The sequence below is a fragment of the Streptopelia decaocto genome (assembly GCF_964273445.1).
Source record: "Streptopelia decaocto genome assembly, chromosome: 11".
Taxonomy (NCBI): domain Eukaryota; kingdom Metazoa; phylum Chordata; class Aves; order Columbiformes; family Columbidae; genus Streptopelia; species Streptopelia decaocto.
The window spans coordinates 18336598-18356453 of NC_138666.1; the positions used below are offsets into that span (position 1 = coordinate 18336598).

General features: G+C 40.4%; 1 long non-coding RNA gene across 1 annotated transcript; it reads right to left on the minus strand.

Annotated features, from left to right (window-relative positions):
• Positions 1 to 8405: 8405 nt before the first annotated feature.
• On the minus strand, positions 8406 to 10991 carry LOC309444739. The gene is made up of 3 exons (XR_014185147.1): positions 10726 to 10991; positions 10535 to 10644; positions 8406 to 9531 (listed from the first exon to the last, which is right to left on the minus strand). It is a non-coding gene; the product is annotated as an uncharacterized lncRNA (long non-coding RNA).
• Positions 10992 to 19856: the final 8865 nt, after the last annotated feature.

Below are 19856 nucleotides of genomic sequence, written 5' to 3' on the forward strand. Positions count from 1 at the left end.
TGCACATGTGTACTGGTGAGGGGACCAGCACCTGGGAGGGAAGAGCACTTGGGCCACGGTGCTGAGAATCATCAACTTACGCTGAAGTGAGAAGGAAAAGCAGAATTACCATGGGAAAGCATCTTTGCTTGGTGGTTCTAGCATTCCTGTCTCTGCTGGCAGCATCTTCACATTTTCTTTGTCAACCTAACCAATGTAGAAGGAAGATATGGCAGTGGACCCTTTTAGACTATATGTGCTACTGGATATCACTGAGATGTGCACCCCAGTGAAATTTTAGTGGTGACACAGCTGATAAGCGTTTTTCAGGGAATTTTTGACATTCACTTAATTGTGCTGCTTGATGCACATGCCTGCTGCTTTACCTTGTGTTTCAGTAGTGGTATATTTGACCCATGTTATATATTTTATTCTGTATATGTTCTACAGATTAAGCTTTTTATTTGTAAGCACAGTATCGCTTTTTGCTCTTCTGAACCTTGTCAGTTGGAAACAGATCCCTTATTTGTGGAAACTTCGAGGTAAAGTAAAACATAACAAGTGAGCTTCAACTATTGTTATTTCTGCTGCCTCTTGAGCCTTAGCTAAATGAAGTGGTAGGACAGACGCTGCTGGCAAACTTGTTTTTTTTTTCAGTAACTATTCCAAATAATGTCATACCTTATTTCCAGGAGGTTGTTTATTAGGCAGGTGCTGAACTGAAAGCTCAGTGCTTGTTTTCTTTGTAGCATTGTTTTATTTGTGCACTGAGAAAAATACTGTAGCAATGTGACTGGCAGCTATACTTAATGGAATATGTGGTTATCCCTGTTTAAGTTTTCAGCATCATGCATATTAATTAGAAGACTATCTCCAATGCGTTCTTAGCTGCCAAATAAATAAGCATTGCCTAGTTTTAGATGAGTTGTCCAATGTATAAACAAGCAAACCAGACTTAGTTCAATCTTTTTGATAACTCTCAAGAATACTCTTTCACTAAGATTTGATTCATACTATTCTTTAATATTCTGCACAGTATTTGCACTGTGTAATGGTAGCGCTGCTGCCAGCAACCCTGTGCAGCTGTCTGAAGGCAAATAACATTTCTGTAATTACAGTATGGGCGATGACGGATAGACGAGTGGGAAATGGTGAGGGATAGTTGTAAGACAATCATAGCAAGAGAACACACAGTCTACAGGAGACAAGTAAAAAGTATATTACAAAAATAAATGAGAATTTGCAGGAATTAAATCAGAAAAAGTATTACTGTGGTAAACTGACGGAATGACTTAACTGGAAAAAGCACAATAGCTAAACATATAAGGCTTTGTATTGTGTGCTTGTACATGAATTTCCACTAAAGCATCATTAAATTGTAGCTTCTGATAAATCTGAAATGCTGATGAGTTAGATTTGATTTGTTAGTGTTTGCCATTTGATTTTAATCAGTGTTTCTGCAAGTACATGTGATGCATAGTATTCCAGTGGAAAGCTGAGCCATGCAGGCTCACTGGGTCTGGGGCTTTTGTCTACAGCCCAGGCAAGAAGAGACACAAATATTACTTCAAAGTACCATAATTATAGGGAGACATTAAAAGTTTTGGAGAGGTGCTGGAGAAGTTTTGTTCTTGGTTGGACTATAACCTTGTTGTGGGTTGAACTGTTGCCTGGCATTTAGTTTGATTCAAAGGTTTTTGCTGTAACTTTTCATTGGATTTCTCTTTGTAAAATAATAGTAGAAGTCTAGAAAGTATAAGCTGATACAAATTAATCTAAGGCAAAGCATTTGTGACACTGACACAGGAGTTAGGTCATTGTACCCTCCAGCCCTTTGCAAGCAAACAGACCCTTTCTCCTGTTTGCAAGGTGCTGACTTCCCTGAAGATCTCCTGATAATTTCTTACTGTTGCTTTTACACCTGTGTTCTGTCAGCGATAGCAAGGGGAGGACTCATCAGTGCAGGGTAGAAGCTGATCTTTGAACATACTGCCCTCTATACCCTTTTTAATAGGGTTATATGTTAAATGGAATGCTAGAAACACATATGGCGACAAGCTTAATTTGTGCTAGCTTAACTTAGTTCATTAGCACTGATAGAGCCAAGTTAGTCTTGAAAAAATAAAAGGATAATAGAAGAAAAATGTGTAGTAAATACGCAGCCCCTCAGCAGCCCATCCAGGCAAGAAGTTGAGGCTTGTGGAAATACAGCTCCTTCTGACCTGGAGTTGAGGAGGTAACATGTGCTCCCTTCTCACTCTGTCTGTAATTGCATGGCTACCAAACAAAGAAGAGCTCTGCTGGGTTTTGGTTCATATCTTAAAGGCATTTTACTAAAGTAATAGATAAAAAAGAAATATGTTAAATAAAAACATTTATTAGAGAACATAATTTTAAATATTTAACGATATAATTAAGTCTTATTAATGTAATGGTCCTTATTCTTCAGCTTAAAAATTTACAAGGTTAATTTCCCTTACATGTTTATTATGCAATGTTTGCCACAATTATTCGTTATATATTCTTATAAATATTTGAATATTACAGATTTTTAATTTAAATAAAAATATGGGTTGTCTTTTACCACAGTGTTACTCCAGTGTTAAGCTGGAGTTAGGGAAATGAGCACAGTAGTGAATCAGGCCCTACTGTTCCTCCAGTTATGCCACAATTGACTTAAATGACTCAACTCACAGAGAGCGATGCCTTTTACTACTGTCTCCTTACTTCAAAGGGCTCACAAAGAAGCTGAAGAGCAACAAATAACAGAACTATTAGCCACATAATTTTCATGTTGTTTACTGTGGGGGTGACATTATTTCCAGCACGTCAGTCTCAGATACCTCTACACTAGATTTACTACAATTTATCAATAAACACCACCTACCAAAGCTCTTAAATCTGCTTTTTTTAGCTACTGAAAAAAGTACTTTAGCATTGAAGTCCTGGGGATTTAAATGATTTATATTCTCCTTCACTAGCAATATTTGTTACATATGCACTAGAAAATATTTTTTAGGGGAAATGGATGTTTTATTTTACCACAGCTTTACTTTTTTTTTTTTTTTTTTAAGATTCATCTGCCAAACGATGATGTCAGCAGTTGCTGAAGAAAGCTACTTTATGGGCAATATGTTGATTTGCCTTCTTAAATAAAGACACAGAACAGGAATCTCTAGAGCAAAGTACTTTGAAATAAGCATGGACTCCTAATCCGTCACTGTGTTCAGAATGGCGAAACAAATATGATTTGGACTAGCAGCCAAATTTTAGCTTCTGTTGCTATTAGGTTTGGCTTATGGGTATGTGAAACTGCCTTCTAGGAGTTTCTTCAGGTGGTATATACTGAAACCTGAGGCTTGTGCTACTATTCCTTTCACTTCTGTAAAGTGAACACAGCTACCTTTAGTTTATTTGCTGTCATTGTCACCTTCACATGGACTCAAGACATGCTATTTCCGCTTCAGTTAAGGAAGGCACCTTCATAAAGAGCTGATCTAAACTTAAGAGACTTCTTGCTCAGAGTAGAGGTAACAGAATGCTGTCAGTTTTTAAGTTATCTATTTTATGGCAAGGGCACATCCTTGCCACCGAATGGCTTTATTCCTTTCATTATGTTATACCAGCAGGTATTATATATTTTGCTACTGCTGCAGTAGCAGTTCACCCATATCCCTGCGTTGTAACGATGACGGTTGAGCGCAGTCTTGATAAGCTTACTCAAATCTGTTGGTAAGGAATGCAGTTTATTTTCCCCAATCACCACCAAGACCTTCTAGGCCCTACTAACATGTACATTAGTTCTGCACTTGCTCTGAAGTATGAGAGTGTCTTTTCTGGTTTTGTTCTGGAATCAATCTAGTTGTTGCATTACTGTAGTCGTGTTGCCTGGGTGCAGGGTGGCTATTAAGACAGATTAAAATAGGCCGTTAAGTGTTAGAAAACTGTGGATTGGTGTACTGTGATGATGAGCTTTCTGTTCTGTTAGCCTCATGCATGCCAAAACTGAGTTAGAAAACTGAATTCTTGATGGAATGCGTGAGGAATAGTTAAGTTACAAAAAATATCATTCAGAAAACCCAACGTGCTAAGCAGGGAAGAGTCTAAGCGAGCAACCAGGAAATAATCCAGTTGGCTTCTCTCAGCACCTCACTTAGAAACCACAACCCTACAGCCACAGCCTGAGCTCAGAGGCAGGGATGATGGCTCTTGTCAGTCATAGGCGGTGCTACTGATTTTACAACCTCTGGAGATGCAATTCTCTCACCTTGTAGCGTATGCCTAGTATTTGCAGGCATATCATCTCTTCTGGGATCCACCCATCCCTCTTGCACCAGTTTACACTTAGAAGTCCATTAAAAATCTGTTTTATTTAGAGTAGGCTCAAGCCTGCTATTGTAATGGAATTTTGTGGTAAATCCTGCTTGAAAGTGAATGCTTGGCTCTGAAGTTAAGCCACAATGAAATGAGGAATGGGAAGAGTCTTCAATGGCTCCCCCAAAATTAACTCATTTGTGCAGTGGAGAAAATCAGGTGGGTACCTCAAGTGTTAAATCTGCTTTTCAAATATAGGGGGACCCTTAGAAATACAATTAAATAAGTTAAACAGCTACTTCTTGCAGGTATATAGTGTGGTCGGCAGGGCAAGGGCAGTGATCCTTCCCCTGTGCTCTGCATTGGTGAGGCCACACCTGGAGTGTTGTGTTCAGTTCTGGGCCCCTCAGTTCAGGGAAGAGATCGAAGTGCTGGAGCGGGTCCAGAGAAGAGCAACAAGGCTGGGGAAGGGACTTGAGCACAAGCCCTATGGGGAGAGGCTGAGGGAGCTGGGCTTGTTTAGTCTGGAGAAGAGGAGGCTTAGAGCTGAGCTCAGCACTCTCTAGAACTACCTGAAGGGCAGTTCTAGCCAGGTGGGGATTGGTCTCTTCTCCCAGGCAGTCAGCAATAGGACAAGGGGCCATGGGCTTCAACTCTGCCAGGGGAAATTGAGGCTGGATATTAGAAAGCAATTCTGTGCAGAGAGAGTGGTCAGGCATTGGAATGGCTGCCCAGGGAGGTGCTGGACTCACCGTCCCCGGAGGTTTTTAAACTGAGATTGGACATGGCACTTAGTGCCATGACCTAGTCAATGGACTGGAGCTGGACCAAGGGTTGGACTTGATGATCTCTGAGGTCTTTTCCAACCCAGTCGACTCTGTGATTTACTGATGTTTTTTTCATTGTTTGTTCTTGGACCTGCACCTGGTAATTTTACCTCTTCAGGCTGTTACCTCCCCATGTCTTCTCTCTTCCCATCCTCCCTCTCTTCTGTAGTTGTTGTCGGGCGGCCATGGTCTGTCCTGCCGGTGTGAGGTTGACCAGCGGCAGGCGCCTGGCTGTGTGCGCTGCCCCGTGCAGCCGCAGCCCTGCACACAACTCCAGCGCTCACAGACGAGACACAACTTGCCAGCCAAGCCGTGTCAGGGTTTTGATCAGGCCCATCAGTGTAATGGAATAACAGATCAATCCTGCTGTTGAGGACCTATGAGAACACACAGAACTTGTTACATGCCTGCCCCAGTAATTTTTTAATTTATATCCCTGTAGGATTACTTATTTTTTTTAAACTAGTGACAAAAAGTCCTTCTCTTATGGCCTTATTCATTTGCTGATAAAGAATGGGATATATTCTATAAGAGTGCTTCCATTTTTCACAAATTAGTGTGTGTTTTTTCAGGGTATTTGTGTTTGCCTAGAAGAGCTAAAAATACCTTTCAAAACCAGGATTATCAGTGGTGTCCGACACTTTAAGAGAAATATATTTGAAAAAAGAAACAACAAAACTCTAGATGCATAGTTGGGGCGTTTGTTGTTAAATCTTGTTCTGGGGTTGTGTTTTGCTGATGAGTATGTTAATTTCCTTTTGCAGATAGAAGTGTTTTGATTTTGCTGATACTGAAAAGTGTATCCCAACAACATTTGCACAATGTCTGGAAGAATTATTGGGTTTTATTTTTAACTACTACTTCTGCGAATAAAAACTTGACAGCAAAGGGGGTGATTTGATTCGACATAGAGGAGATAATTCATTTATATCCACACAATGCAGTGAACACTGAATTTCTCTTTCCTCAGAGAAGAAAAGCAGTGTTATACACTACTTTGGGATTTAGAAGAGTGGCTGTTAGGAAAAAGGAGGAAAATAAATAAATGAACCTGCATAGTTACTGCACGCTAGAGGGCACTTGAGGTAGAGCAAAAACTATCTGCACAGCTACCGAAACAGATCCAGTCATCTCTATTCACAAGGCATATTGAAAACTAAAAGCAAAAGATTAACTTTCCAAATTGTATCCAGAGCATTAATGTACAAAAAACGGTTGATTGCCTCGCTTGATATAATTTTCTTTTGTCTTTATTTTAGTGTTCAATGTACAAAGCAAACATTTGTTTTTCTGATAGTCAACCTGACAGCAACTAATCAAAATTGCAAACAGTACCCAAGGAATAATGAAACTTGATAATGTGGTGTTATTTTTATGCATTCCATGGTATCACTGGTGCATATGGTGCACAAATTAGTAGTTGGGTTTTTTATATTTGAATTGGCCTCAGAACTAGTTATGTTTTATTTTACTAAATGGAGTAATTTCGGCATGAGAAAAGCACTTCCTAAGGGCCCAAAAGCCCCAGTGCTGCTGTTGGGTTAAACCTTTGTTTCTGTTCGACAGTCCATGGGCTGAAAGTGGAATTAGCATGGTTATAAGAATTTATCCAATCAAGGTTAAAGTAACTTAGTCAAAATCAATGCATTTATTTCTTCTCATGTATTAAGTAACAAGGGAGTGGACTCTGATTGCATGTCTGATGGGAGACCAGACTGCAAAACAAGTACTTTAAGATGATTGAGAATCATTTTTGTCACTTGTGGATGTCTCTACTTTGTAGTCTGTCTGTTCTTCTGTGGGGTTTTTGAAGCTTTCTGTTTCGGTGTTAGATATTGAATTTTAACCATTTTAGATCTCTAGAAAGACCTGGCATTCCTTTGCAAATTCCTATCGTAAGTTCTCAGCATTTCTAGCTTTCTCTCTTAAAATGAAACCATGACATTTTGTCAGTACAAAAAAACCCCAAAACAAACAAACAAACACAACAACAACAAAAAACCCACAAAAACAAACAAACAGAACCCCTACCCCAAACCATATCCCATTATCTCATGGGCCATTTGCATCATTTCACCTTTTTTAATCTTTAGTATTGGTTGTAAGCATTATCCAATGGAACTCTTTCAAATTACAGATATCTTTGGTGACTTTCCAAACACAGGGAATCATTATTTTTCATGATAACCAACTTGTGATAACTGTATAAAAGCAGGTTTTAAAGGTTGCAAGATGGTGACAAGAAGGCGAGAACTTAGCTGAGTTAAGTTCTAAAAGTAATTATGTCTCTTTACTGGCACAGTGAACTGATAAAAGCACGTATTTTATTCGGAAACATTCTGGAGTTATTTCTCCTTAGTTTATGGAAGGTGAATTCTAACTTTTCAAAGCAAGTTCAATTTAGGAACAATCCCTCACATAACTTGAGTAAAAGATACAAACTGGGTAGAGCATTTGCTGTTTTCTCAGACAATATCCAATGAATTTATTTAAAGGTTTAATAGAATAATGGTAACCGCTATTCTGTAAACTTGCTTTAGTAACTTTCAGATCAGTTAATATTTTGATATTATTAATATTACTTTGAAGCGACATGCTAGCGGTGATCCCTGTAAGCAAAAGTTGCTTGCCATCAAGTAATTTATCTTAATCAAGTAGTTCATACTGGACTCATTAACCTCAGGAGATTTAGGATCAGGCCCTATATTTTGTATTAAAAACTAAAACCAGCCGCTGATATTTTGAGGGCAATATCTCATTGCTAGGTGAGATGACGGAATGAAATGTGAGTATGAGGAATGAGCACAGTGGTTTGTTTTCCAAGCATTCTTCCTTTCTCTCTCCTCCCCGCCCCTTTCAAGTTCCTGGCTTCTGCATTGTTATTTAAATGAGATGACGCGGAACATTTCCATCAGCAGCAGCCCATCTTAGGCTCTGTTGTAATTGAGTTGCCCCTTCAGAGCTTATTTCAAGTCACTTCTATTGTATATTTTTAAGCAGTAAGGTCTAAATTCTGCCTTCAGAAAACAGTTTATTGCACTGCTTTGCAACGCTGAGGAACAAAGAATTACGTGATAATCAACTATTTTCACAAAAATATAGGAGGTTGAAAAGATGCTTGTGTTCCATTATGCCACACATTTTTAGATGATAGACAGATATTTCCTGTCCGCATATGAATGAGAAGTCACGTAAGGGTTTTAATCCTCCTTGCTCATAAAAGCAAAGTAATATGGAAGAACATCTCCAGGTTCTCTTCCAAGTAGGAGGTATTTTCCCTCCCCTTTATTGGTCAGAATCAATCAGGGAAAAAGACACACAAAAAAATCAAACCCAGCCCCTCCACCCCAAACCAGTGCATTTCGTGAAGCTTCTTTATATTTTTTTTTCCTGATAAAAAGATTTATTAAAAATGGAATTCCAGATTCATCCACGATGCATTCAGTCACATTTTGCAGATTTTTTTTCTCCACTTATTAAACTAACAATCTTGATCTCATTTCAATTGGAGTCAGAGCTGCTTTTTGCTTAAAAAAGTGAAATGACCATTTAGGAAACAGAGGAACTAGCTTTTTTTGTAATATATATTTAAGAGGAAACAATTTTAAGCCAGCACACTCATCAGTGCTATGTATGTATCATTTAATTTGGATAGGATGCAGAAAGTTGTAAGTATTTCTTTGCTATTCCAAGATTATTTTGAAGTTAAATATGAATCCATACACTTCCTGTCAAGACTTAGTCCATCATCTGAAATGTTTTCCAGCAGGGGAACCCATGGATGGCATAATCCATTTTAACAAGACACCACCCTCACCTCCAACTACTTGTAGATGAAAGAGCGTTTGCCCCAGTAATTTACAACTACAAGAAAGGTCACATAGAACAAATGTCAGAAGTCAAAGGTTGAAATCAAACTAAACGTGGAGGGTACAGCCTCAGCCATTGGCTTTCTTCCCACACACAACTGTGCTACCTGCTTAAAGCACAGACACAGTGGATCTAACCCATTCTTACAAGTGAGAATTTTTTATTTTTGTTTGCTTCCATCAGGTATTTTTACTAGAAATAAAAACAAGGTTTGCAACTTCTCTTACTAAAACCTTAAAAGAAGTTTGAAGACTGTCATTCATTACCAGGAATACAGACAGGCTAAACATCCTCATGCTTCCTTGAGACAGCATCTTTATTCTCACTGTGGTGTTCAGTTGGTGGAAGGATGAGGGAGAAAAATGCCCTTTGCCTCTGTGGAAGCCCAGGGAAGGGAAGACACATTTCTGGTGTTATCTATTGCACTGCAGAGTGTTCTGTATTTCTCTCAAGGCTCTCTGTTTGCTTCAAGTAAGTGCTGTGTGTTTTATATCCATCCTTTTTCAAGGAATCATCCCAGCTTGGGAAGTAAACACTTGGGCTGAGGGATGTAAAGAAATAGTTAGATGTTTCTTCATTACCCTTGAAAAATGTCAAATTCTGGGTACACTTTGCTACATTCTGATGAATTTGAGACTTTTCAGAATAACTTGCATTTAATGCAACCTGCTCCAAACGCAGGTTGGTCTCTCTTGTTCACTGTCTTGCATGCATGTACACTTAATATCAGCATGAAAAATTAAATTAACAATCATGAAACTAAATTATATTATCTTCTTATCATATAGTGGAATACTAGGGTCTAGTTTCCATAATCCTAGATCTTCAATACTGTCGTCTTAATTTTTGCTTAAATTTAAAAGGTTTTCAGATTGAGTGAGTTGAAGATGACCAGCTATTTAAAAATAAAGTTGAGCAATGAAATAACTTTAATACAGAATCACACAATACTGAAACAGAGCATAATACTGGCCAAGGAAAGTTGAAGAAAGAGGATGGAACTGAGTGCACTTAAGCTTCCACAATAGTTCTACTTAAGTGTTGAATCAGTCCTCCATTTTAAGAGTCCCAGTCTGTACCTGAGCGCGGCTATACCTTGTGCTCCTGGCATGATACTGACCCCTTCTCTATTGGTGAACATTTAACTTGGGGGAAAAAATACAGGTGGTGGTACCATTTAGAGCTATGATGTATGTAGTTATTAAATGGAATATTTAATCTGCTAATAGGTAATACATGCAGCATAAAAAGAGAAGTCATAAACTCAGTTGATAAGGTGGGCAAAGGGGTGGGTTTGAGGGCTTGCATAGCGCTGACCATGATATTCCCCTGCCCTCCCCAGGGACACTTCACTGCTGGACCTGTGCTGAGCCCTCGGAAGGGATGAGCGACCTTCAGCTCTTTACAGTCGAAGGCAGCTCAGGATACTCAATGCTAGAGTCCATTTGCCTCTTTCCAGCACTTCACAAGCTGGGGCTGTGCAGGGCACCAGCACTGTCAGTCACAAAGAGGATCTGGGAACTGGGTGACAGTCAATAACTTACTGCACCGCGGTTGTGCCCTTCAGTGATCTCTTGCTGTGTGGAGGTCTTGGCTCTGCTCTGCGTTCAGGCTGGTTCAGGCTCCTGTCTTATAATTTGATCGCCACCCTTGTCTTTAAAACAGTACAGGAGAAAATTTAAATACCTGCACTTCTTTGGGGTTTGTTTGGGAAAGGGTTTTTAAGGATGCCCACCCCGTCCTCGGAGCGTCCGTCACGGAGAGGGGAGAGAACAGCTGCGTGTCGCGTCTCCCGCCGGCTCCTCACCCCGCCGGGCTCCTGCCTCCTCCCGCCGCCCTCTCCGCGCCGCATCCCGCGGCCCGACCCGCGGTGTCCGCAGCGCGGCCGCTGCCCGTCTCCCGGCGGCCCCGGCCTCCCGTTCGTGGCGGGCATCGCCCCGGAGGACGGGGGCTCCTTCTCCCCCGCCGCCTCCTGCGCCCTCTGCCCTGCGGCGCTTCGCCGCCGCCTGTCCTCCCTCCCGGCGCTCCGATCACGTCCCGGCTCCGCCGCCCCGGCGGGCGCCTCCCCGGTGGCCCAGCCTCCCCCTCCCTCGGCGGGTGCCGCCTCGGCGCCCGCCCCCGCGCCCTCCCCGCCCGGCCTGAGGGAAATGCCCCGGGTCGGAGTTGGCGGTGCGGGCATCTGCCACGGCTCCTGGGGAACGAGTGGCTCCTCGGTTTGGGGAAAAGTTGTGTGCTTACCGGGTTAAAGGCGGGGTGGGGGAGTGCGAAGGAGAGGGAGGGGGAAAAACCACCACCCAAAACTGCTTACATGAATTTCCAAGCGCTAGACCTGCCTCCGAGATCAGCCCAATAAGAGCTGTCAGGGGAGGCTCCTAGCTCACTTTTCCACATCACTTCACAGTTACATTTGGCAGGCAGGCACGTTGGAGCGCTCAGACCCGGAATTAGTGGATTTATTTGGAATATCCCTGCTTTCCTGGAGACGTGCTGCTGCCCCTGGCTTGTGCAAAGGGAGAAATTAATAACTGCACTTTAGCATGCAGGCACAGAAACCGGAGAAGCTAAGTAGCCAGCATCTCCTCCAGCACCAGCAGCCTCAAAAAGCATGAAAAGAAAATCCAGAGAATCCTGCCTGTTCCCAGGGACTGGCTAATGTTTTTTACCTCACCCTTTCAATCCGTGCGTGAAGTGGCTGTCGGCAAGCGGCTTCCTCGGTCCTTGAAAGAGTGAGTATTCGTTTTATTGATATTATGTCTGTCTCGGTGGCAGAGGGCTGTCTCTCTGCAGATTTCTTTTTGACTTAGCGTCTGTGTTCTCGCAAGGTGCGCTGTGCGAGTGCCTTCCTCCTTAATAGGTACAGTATTAGGCTGGACTGTAGTGCCTCATTAAGTCAGATGTTTTTAAATTTCTCATAATGGAAATGTCATGGGATGCTAGTTAAGATTTTTTTAATTCCCTTGGGAAGAGGAGTGGTAGTGGTGTGGCTATTTCTCCTCCTTTATATATATATATTTTATATATATTTTTATTTTTTTTTTTTTGTGGGGGGTGGTATTTGTTTGGGGTGGTGATTTTGTGTTTGGGTTGGGTTTGGGGTGTTGTTTTGTTTCCCCCCCACACCCCCCTCCTTTCCCCCCCCCCACCCCTTTAAAGGATCAGGAGGACTTTGAATCACAGAAGATTGCTACCAAGGCTGGAGAACTGGTTTCTTCTCCTTGTTTTCTTATTTAATACAATAAATCTCTAGGCTGCTGAATAGATGCAGGGCTGCATTCATGCATTGAAATAGATTGCCGTTTTCGTGCTGAGAATAAAAATCACCCACCAGCCAGATATGTAAATGAGGGAGGAGGAGGCTCAAAGAACCGTGAGGGGGGGAAATCCCCCTGATTTATCACCACCTTCCTTCTCCCCAAAGCTTTGCACCCCCTAGATATATAGGAATGGTATGATAGCTTCATTCCCTACTTTTAGAGAGGAAAGCATCCCAGAAATATTGCTCTTCCTCTTAATAGCTGAGATGGGCATGAATCTTTAGCCATAACTAGCCTGGAGTCATCCCTGTCCCACAAGTTGTTTTCCTTCCCTTTTTTTGGTTGACTAAACAGATAATGCACCCAGCTGAAACTTTGGAGAGGAGGAAAAACCCCTTAGCTCCAGTCACTCATTAGTTGCATCGCTGCCAAGGCTCCCAGAGAAGAAATGCAGGAGTCTGCAACCCCTGAAGCTGGCTGTTCTGCTAAACACTTCATCTCCTCTTTGAGGAAGGCAGGGGAGTAACACATCCTTATATTCTGCTTGGCTACAATATCTCCTGGGTAGCAGCATCCCAATCGGGAGCCCCAAGCTGTCAGACAGCATCCCTGCTAGACAGTATCAGACCTGTGCACGGAGCTTGGCTGGGGAGCCTGGGAGGCACTGCAAAGCTTCAGCACAGAAAGCCTGTGGCAGTTTCTGTGTGGATATTATAGAAGAGATTAATTCAAATCCTTATTTAGACACTGCCTACCGCCATGAAGGTGACACCACTTAACACAGGCAGGAATTCCTTTGTGGTTCGTTGCTGCTCAGTCATGTCTTGAATCTGTCTCATTTCAAACAGTTTGCATTCAGTACCAGAGTAAATAGAGTGGAATCAATCCAACCTGGCACATAACGGTGTTACACAAACCTACTGGTGTTGCCAACAGGTATCAAACTCTATGTCCTCTCTTCTCCCTCCCTCCTCTTCCAGACAGGCACGAAGACTCATGCTCTGCTTGATGCAAATTATTCTGTCTTTCTTCTGAAAGCAGGAATAAATACTCCTACAAGTTTCACAAAGGCTGGTACTTCTAAACAGCCAACTTGATCGCATAGGCGGCTCACCATTTGTGTCTGCGGGCATCACAGACAGATGTTTTTTTGGGGCTGCTGATTTTAGGAGATCAAATAGCATTAACTGTTTATTGTTTCAAATCTACCATGTTAGTGCTTAATAGGAGGGAAGCTAACAGCTGCTCACTTCAGTTTCAGTTAAAGAATAGAGCTGATAACTACCGGAGCTGTAGATAAAGAATCCTCTTAACTTCACTTATCCTCATTTGGAAATTCTTCAAGAGTTTCTCTGCAATAAGGGTAAAGAGAAATATGCACTACTTCTGTATGAATGATGTTCCTCCTCTACATTTAATACCAGACTGTGATGAATAAGAAGCTTCTCAGTAAATAATACATACATTTAGAAGAATGAAAAATTAGTATATGTTTTACCTATCTTAAATAAAACGATAAAGCAGGTAGAAGTTATTATTTTGCATGCTTGTGAAATTATCAGATTTCACACACATTAAATGTCATAACATCAAAACACAATAGCTGTCTGTAGCGTCACCATCTAGCCTAATTGTATGAATGTTTGCAACAGAAAAACCCTAGGAAAGGAAGTTGTTATTATTATGTGATATTCTAATCTAAGGTTTTCATCTCCTGAGCCTTATTGTTCTACCTCACTGCATACAGAATGTGCACAGCTTTCTGCTGGCTTCTTCCTAGGCTTGCTATTTACTAACTCTCCGTTCTTTTTTTCAAACCTGCATCCTAGCTGTAAAGAACTTTGATTTCCATGTGTAGTTGTGAGCTGAGGGCCTTCATTTTCCCCAGAGATTGAAGTATTTCATGAAAGTTGGCTCTTAAGATATATAGGTGAGCAATTTGTTAACTAAGGAGGCTGCTAGCCAAGAAATTAACTTTGGACATTTTCTTCCATATTAAAATCAGAAGTATGTGCGCCTGCTTAACAAATACAGCTGGTTTTAATACATACCTCTCTATAGGACATCTACTATTTTTATGCATTTCATTAAAAAAAAAAAAAAGTTTTCATGTTTGTGAGATGAAGCAGAATCTTCCTTAGATGAGGTTGCTTGGTGCTTTTTCAATATACTGTAGTGATTCCCATCATCAGCTCCTGCTACTGAAGTCCAAAACAGGTGGAAAGGGGAAGTACTCCCATAATCAGATTTAAATTTACTATCTTTGCAATTCGTAATCTTCAGAATTTTTCCAACAATGTTACACCTTTATCAAATAAATGGATTCCTGGATACTTTAATTGTATCACCATGAACATACGCTGCATCGTCTTCTCTAGAAAAAATATGCTTGTATTCCCCTCTTCAGGATATAAGCTGTTACAAGTAAGAACACAGAGTCAGCAATGGATATGCATTTAGGTCTATTACCCCTTGGAGTATCTCCTAAATTTTCTTTCTATTTATTCTCACATAGTTGCTGGTTTCATCTTTTAAAATCTTAATTTCAGAAGACCCTGGTGCACTACAGACTTCACCTGGGACTTTTTCAGCCACTTATTGAAATTAGGGGCCTGGAACCCATCCACTCGATCCTTCTTACGTAATTTAATTTCCAAACCTTGAGAGACTTTCAAGGTGAAAAAGATACTGACCTCTAAGTTTATGAACAAGAAGGAAATGTGAACACGTACTACAAGCTCTAGGTGCTGCATATATCTAAGTGGTGATGATGCATACTCTGTAACAGAAAGCAACTGCTCATGCTAGGTAGTATAAACAGGTATTTTTATAGCATATCCAATTACCATAAGATACTCTATATCTTAGCAGTATTGTTTTTCTATTCTGTTTTCTATTTTGATATTATTAGAGCCTGACCTTTTGGATATACTATTAATAATGATGATTGTATGCTTACAGTACATGTTATAGTTGTATCATAAGTCTTTCAACTATGAGTTTAAAATAATACAAACTAAATTCTTTCAGTGGGAGGGAAACGCTAAGGCATTTTGAGCTTGGAACATTTTAAGCATCATCACTACCGTAATATCGCATCAATAGAATTAAATTAGATGATGGAAACTCAACATTTTTCTTAGTGTTGTTGCCATAGAAAAGGTGGCTCACTTCATAGCTTTCTGAACATAGCTATTTAAGCAGTAGATAGAAATAGAACAAAATAAAGTCCAAATTGAGATTTTAAATGTGTGTGTGTATATCATATTTATATACACACACATATATATGCTTCCTCCTCCCCTCCTCAGACAGACCTCTTTGTTCTGGAATCTGCTCAGCACATTTCTAATTTTGTTAACCAAGTAAATAACATCAACAGAGTGACATTTCAACTGTATTAATAATGTTTCCTGGGAACAAAATTTTAGGTACTGATGATATCTGAAGCTGAAAAGGAAAGATGATTGAGAACCAGTTCAGTTACCAAAAGATAGAGTTTAAAGCATCTGACTATAGGCAAGAGACTGATTTCAACCTGCCTTAGTTATGAGAGTAGCTTTATCCAGGAGTTGCAGCGGTAATTCTCGTGGAATTGATTTTTCCAAGGTGTTGAGCATGATGTGTCTTGTGCAAATCATTTAAATTGAGAATGATCAGCACCGTGGCTTGGATTTGCAATTAGTCATGTCAACCAGTCCTAGATCTGAATAGGTGAAACCTTCCATGAGAAGTGTCTGCCGTACCCTGCAGCACCTAAGTCATAGACGAGCTCAGAAAGGGGTTTCTCAGTGTGTCTCACTCAGGTCTTTGCAACTGGATGCGAGAGTTATGGAAGCCGTTGGTCTCGGCAGTCGTTAGTTCCCAGCTTCAACTTTCTAATTCGGTATAAGGTTGGTCGAAGCAGCTTACTCCTGGGAAGCAATGCTCAGCCTAACTGAGGAACTCAACCATTTAAATCCACTTACTTTGCAGTCACTGATAATCATATACATGTGTATATTTTATATTTTATGGGATTTTTATATATATATATATATATCTATATATACACATAAAAATCATTATATTGAAGTCCCTAAATGCTAATGCAGATGGACTGTGTGCATTCAGAGGTAATTGCAAAACTCAACTAATGAATTGCACTGAGCAACACTTCAGATGTGAACCTCTCTCATGGATTAAATGTAACAGCTATGATTGCATTCAAAGTAACAGATCAGCAGAACTTATTCCTTAATGCTGCTGAAGTTTGGATTGAGTTCTGTGTTCTAGTCTGTGGGCTTTATTTTTTCTGCATTTCCAAAAGTTAGATTACAACAAACAGATGAAAAGAAGCCACTGAAACAAACCCCTCAGCCTGGCAACTGCAAAATAAATGTGTTTCCCGTTGGAGGACCCTAACTCTTTCCAAACGAGTCATTTAAGTTGATGGTAAAACTGCCATCAAATTCAACGATGCAAAATTAAAGATCTTCACTTCTAATTTCATATGTTTCAGCAAAAAAGATTGGAGTAGATTTACTGCAGAAGTGCTGTCTGTAGTTGGAAAAGTCCAGTTATGTTCACATTTTTCCTTTTTAAAGATTTTTTTCATGTACACACACATTTATGCATATGGATGGAAAGTGTATCTATCTTTCACTAAATCATGATGAGTAGTCATAATTTTATATTCTTAGTTTAAATGGAATACACGTCAGGAAAACTTTTGAGCTTCTCCTTAATTATTATGTTTCATTTAATTATGTAGAGAATGCCTGGTATTCTTTAAAGAAAAGCATTGAAAACGAAAGGTTTGTTGTATATCAAAAAAAGACTGCAAAAGGAGCCCAGATATTTATGTCCTCCATTAATATTTAAACATTTTCCAGCAAGTACAGGATAAGCACATCCCAGCTGCTGAAACTCGCATGATAAACGATGCCCTAGGCAGAGCATGGTTAACACCTCATTCTCGGTCGCAGGCCAATCTGTTTGCCTTTTTATGAGCTCTTTCCTGTTGTGCACAACTTGCCTTTTTTCCCCTCTCTCCTTTAGAAGTGATGTAGGTCTCCAAATTATGTAATACAGCCTCATAAAAATGAGCATTGGTTTGAGAGATGAGGTTGGTATGAGCTGAAGCTATTAAATCTATATGTAATGCAGTCCTATTTTAGTCAAAGGAAAATCACTTTAATCAGTGGACTGTAGAGAATAAAAATTACTTTGGGTTTTTTTCTTATAGGATGCAAAACAATGTGGATACAACTATGTTTGTCATGTTTAAGTTTCTGGACCACCTTCTTTGTTCAAATAGATTTGGACTTCTCTCTCCAATTGAGCCTGTGTTATGGGTTCTCAGCACAGTGGTGTGAGGTGAACTGATGTTTTGACGTGCAGCAGTGGAGTATCTGACCTCTGGAAACCCAAACCCAAATCTTTCAATGCAATCAAACAAGTCATATTAACGCAATTGCGAACTGTGGGCACATCCTGCCTTTGTCCGATGTCCGTACAGCGTCTAGCACGGTTAGATTCATGACTGGAATTCCCGAGTGCCACATAATGCAAGTAATAATAAAATATAGAAAAAAATTGTTTGGAAGTGCTGACAACATAGTTGATGTTTAAGTGCATTCCGTTTCTCTAAAGCATCTAACAGTTCTGAAAGGACTGGCAGCTTTACATACAAAGTATCAGAGCCTTGGCAGCTTTCAGGTTGGTCCATGTTGATTTTACTCTTGAAAAATAACAAAAATAATCCCAATGAGAAATTTTGTTGATTCCAATAGACATGAAACGCTAAGCGTGGCATGGCAGGGCCAGGATACTCCTCTCTCTTCTCTCCTTTTTTCTTCTTTTCTTAAAGCATTTCCTGAAAGTATGTATTTGCCAAAGAGTGTAGAAAATATTTAGGTAGTCACTAACATAAAATAGACTGCATAGATAGGATAGTGTCATGTTAAGTGATCAAAGAATAACGGACAATTTGTTACAACATGCAACTTTGATTAAAGAAGATGTATTTCAATGTGATGTACATATCGCTTTCTCTTTATCCCAAAGCATTAGTCAAGTTGTGTAATGACCTACATCCTGTAACAGCCTCATCTCTACTTCAGTCATGGGTTTTCCTAGTTCAAGCAAAGGAGTGAGGAAACTAAGGAAGAAGAGTTTATCTTAGAATAGCTTTTCTAACCCTTCCTTCCCTTGGCCTCTGAAACAGAACCCTAAAACTGGAGTAACCTCCTTTTGATAATAATAATCTTGTAGATAGATTAATAAATCCCCCAATAAATATTAGACATCCAAATACTGAAGAAACTGTTGTACTTCTGTATTTCCTCGGCGCAAGTGTATGGATTCCATCAGCTTGTATGCCCAGTGCAAAGGCTGATGAACACTGTGTTTAAAACAGTCCCTTCACATTTGACACAAGCTTAATAAGTTGCTTAATAACCTAAAGAACTGTTCAGATGTCTTTAACTATGGAGAGCAGCACTGCATGACTAAGTGTAAAAAATAAGGTGACATATCTTTGCACACTGAATCACTTTGTGTGTGTGTGTGTAGGACAGAACATCTAAGACCTAAAGGAGAGAGGTAGCATCTGTTACCATTGTTGCTGAAATAAGTAGTTCTTTAGATAACTGCCTTTGATCCTCCAAGCAGCCATAAGCAAATTGCCACACATAATGTATCAAAATAAATTTGGAGAATTGATTTGCACTTGTATTGGCAGGATCCTCTCCTGCACGTCTCTGACAGCACACAGGATACTTCAAGTACATGTCGCCTTGCTGCTATGGCAGAGTTAGCATAACATTTGCCATCTCATTTTCCTTCCTTTGAAATTTCAGGTGCTTGGCCGAAGTAAAGAACGTGTGGATGATGCTTTTCTATGTTACAGTTAACTCCCGGTGACATAACAGTCCAGTAAAATCACTGTTAGAGGGTGAAATTTAGAGCAGCTACAAAGCATAGTTATGATTTGGGGCCGTGCCTGGAACATCCATGGCCCAGAACCTGGCTGCTGGCTCCCTGCTGCTCCCAGCCCCGCTGTGCTGTGCGGTACCAGTGTGTGCTGGGTATGAGCAGGGTCTCGGGAGCTCCCCTCTGGACACAGACCATTCTCAGCATGTCTCAGTGCGGCTCACACAGTGGGGGAGGTTCCCATCCCTAAAATCTGCCAGCACCAATGGATGGAGCTGCTGCAGACTGTCATGGTTGTATACTAGGAGTCCATCGAAGTTTTATTTAAGTAGTTTCACTGTTCCTAGTTGCTTGTTCTCTCCCTTTTTCCAGAAGTTATCCTCTACTCAGTTTTGTTGATTCAACTCTTAGTCTGCTCTCTAAAGCATATAGTCAAACTTCATATGCCTTTTGGCAGCACAGCTGTTTCCAAAACTTTCTGTTGTTGTCCTGTAGTTTATGGACTCCTTAGGTGTGCTGATGCACACCCAAGTGAGATCAGTTCAATGATCTGGGTTATAAACTTGAAGGAAAAGACTTCTTGAAACAAGGTTTTGTTGCAGGTCTCTCTTTTTTTTTTTTTTTTTTTTCCAAACTCCATGTTTCACTGATCTGGCTTTCAAGTAACACAACTGCAGGGCTTGTAAAATGCAGTGAA